The sequence below is a fragment of the Mastomys coucha genome, unplaced genomic scaffold, assembly GCF_008632895.1.
Source record: "Mastomys coucha isolate ucsf_1 unplaced genomic scaffold, UCSF_Mcou_1 pScaffold21, whole genome shotgun sequence".
In the NCBI taxonomy this organism is placed as follows: Eukaryota; Metazoa; Chordata; class Mammalia; order Rodentia; family Muridae; genus Mastomys; species Mastomys coucha.
The window spans coordinates 184,407,266-184,410,463 of record NW_022196904.1 but is presented as its reverse complement, the minus strand read 5'-3'; positions in this window follow the sequence as shown (position 1 = coordinate 184,410,463).

Here is a 3,198-nt window from a genome sequence, read left to right as displayed (position 1 = left end):
TGTGTGCAGATGTGCAGCTGCTGTGGAGTGTGCGTGTGTGCACATGTGTGCAGATGTGCAGCTGCTGTAGCACGTGTGCATTAGTGAGAGGAAGACTTGTGGGAGCTGCTTCTCTCCTTCCACTTTGTGGGTCTTAAGGTTAGCACTCTAAGCAGTATCAAGTGCTTTAACCTGCTAAGCCATTTTGCTGGGCCATATCTGAGTAAATTAATGCTGATATAATTCAAGCAGACATTGGCCAATATCTATTTCATTAGCTAGTGAGAAGGATTGGTTGTGCCAATTAAGAGACTGGCATTTTTTTTTCATTTAATTTTTTGTTTTTGTGGCCCATGGAGGTTAGAAGAGAGCATAAGATTCCCTGGAACTGGAGTTAAGAATGGCTGTGATCTACCATGTGGGTGTTGGGACTGGACTTGGCTTCTCTATAAGAGCAACAAGAGCTCTAACCGCTGAGCCATCTCTATGTATGTATGTGTGTGTGTATGTATGTATGTATGTATGTATGTATGTGTATGTATGTGTGTGTATGTGTGTGTGTGTGTGTATGTATATGTGTGTGTGTGTGGTGTATATGTGTGTGTGTGTTTTTAAAAGCTCCTTAAGAGAATAAATGGTTTTCAGGAACTCTCAAGTGTTTCTGAAAGGTATGTGAGGATCCTATCAACAGATACACTAATTGATTAATGATGTTGTTTGCTGTATTAACTTAAAAAAATTCTTTTGTATGAAATGTGATAATTTAGATTGTATCCTGAATAAAAAGAGTTTAGTCAATAATAACATACCAAAGTTTGCTTTTTGTTATAACAGATGAACCATGCTAATGTTAAGATTTCAACATTTAAAATAAGGGCATATGGGAAACTCTACATTACCTTTGTAACTTTATGTAGATTAAAATAATTCCAAAATGAAAAAAAGGCTTATTGCAATAACTCTTATATCTTCCTAAGATCCGATTCTCTAAGACTCCCTAGTGACAATAGGAGCTGTTTATCGACTGATACTCCTGTTGGCCCAATGCCCTAGACATGCATTCTCAATAGGTTATAAAGTAGGTGTGGTTATTATCTTCATAATTACTATCTTCACAGTTTCCACCGGGGCTCAGTGTGATCAAGCGACTCACCCACACATGAGCTGATGACAGCTACCAGAGTCAGGACTTGACAGGGACCGTCTCACCTCAGAGTCTGGACTCTCAGTACCTCCACAGCCACCGTCTGCCTTGCCTCTCTGAGCTCGATTTCTTTTTGTGGGGGACTTCACTCGCTCAGATTGACACGTGACTTTCAGTGGAATCGATGAGACATATAAACTGGCCAGTTTGCATGGGCTGGAGAGATGGTTCAGTGGTTGGGAGCGCTGGCTGCTCTTGTAGAGGCCTGAGTTTGATTCCTAGCACTTGTGTCTCCAGCTGCAGGGGATCTGACTTCTAGCTTCCATAGGCACCTGAACTCATGTGTTCACGTGCAACATAAACACATAACTCCAACTAAAGATTTATCTTGAAGAGGAAAAGGAGAAGGAGACAGAGGGCAGAGAGAGCTCTCCCTTCTGAGGAGAGTGGACTACTTTAGGCTCTCAGCCATTTCCCTCAGCTCCTGCCCTATTTACCCATCGTGTGCTCACTGTTCACTTTGGGTGTTAGGTCTGACCACCAATCTTGCTTAGCACCGTCCACTGGGATTTCCCCCCCGAATAGCTTACTTAGAAATGAGTAGCATATTGCATCATGGGGCAAGAGTGGTACATTGGCTTAGAATTCAGAAAGCCACCTCTATCTGCAGATGGAGTTATATATCAGTTATGGAAATTCTGTATCAGTGCCTGTCTTAGTCAGGGTTTCTATTTCTGCACAAACATCATGACCAAAAAGCAAGTTGGGAGGAAAGGGTTTATTCAGCTTACTTCCACATTGCTGTTGATCACTAGAGGAAGTCAGGACTGGAACTCAAGCAGGTCAGGAAGCAGGAGCTGATGCAGAGACCATGGAGAGATGTTCCTTACTGGTTTGCTTCCCCTGGCTTGCTCAGCTTGCTCTCTTATAGAACCCAAGACTTCCAGCCCAGGGATGGCACCACCCACAAGGGGCCGTACCCCCTTGATCACTAATTGAGAAAATGCCCCACAGCTGGGTCTCATGGAGGCACTTCCCTAACTGAAGCTCCCTTCTCTGTGATAACTCCAGCCTGTGTCAAGTTGACACACAAAACCAGCCAGTACAGTGCCCTTGGATAATTTGAAGACAAACTAAATAATAGTGATATTTAGATATTTTTAATGACCTGAAGAGCATGCACGCATGCACACACACATGTGCACAAACACACACACACACATACTCTCTCTCACATATATACATACATATAATCATACAAATACACACATATTTGGTAGCTGCAAACCAGAGTCCCATAAGGGATTTAAAATTTTTCCAGTCTATGAAATATGAATGATACATTTCTCTAATACTGATAATCAACAATAGTTTACTAAGTATGCATTATTATGAATATAATAATTTAGTAACTATACATAATAATACATAATTATATAATGAAGAATAGTCTATATGTTATACAATACATTATATATTAAATAAAAGTGGTGCTGAGCATCAATTCTGGGTCTGAATCCTAGTTCCACCATGAGATGAGATACTGCTTTCTCTGAGTCAGTTTCCCTTGGCTAAAGCGAGGGCAGAGCCGGAGCAGACACTTGCCTGCTGCTGTCCTGAAGGTTAGATAATGAGCAGACAGCACCTGGAGCCTCGAACCTGAGGGATGATTGCAGGCAGAGAAATGATCCAGAGCTCAGCCACCTCAGATAAGGATGCACGTGCCGCAGGCCGGCCGATCTGGGCATGCACGGTTCCTTGCCTGGAGGGGTTAATAAGGATTCCACCACCGAGCCCAGGGGAATGTTGTAGGCAAAATTGGAACCAGAGGGAGGGTGTCTGGCCAACAGTGAGAAAGTTGTACTTATAGTTTTATGTGTATGTATGTATTCCTGAGTGCAAGCATGTAGCCCACGCAGTCTTCTCGCCAGCAAGAAGACACGCGAACACTAGGTTCCTTCTGCAGCAACGTTTATTGTCCTCATCCATAGGGAAAAAAAAAGGGTTGAGCCAATAATCCACACTGCTTATATACACCACAGTGCGGCATGTCTGCCCATGATTGGCTGTTCGCT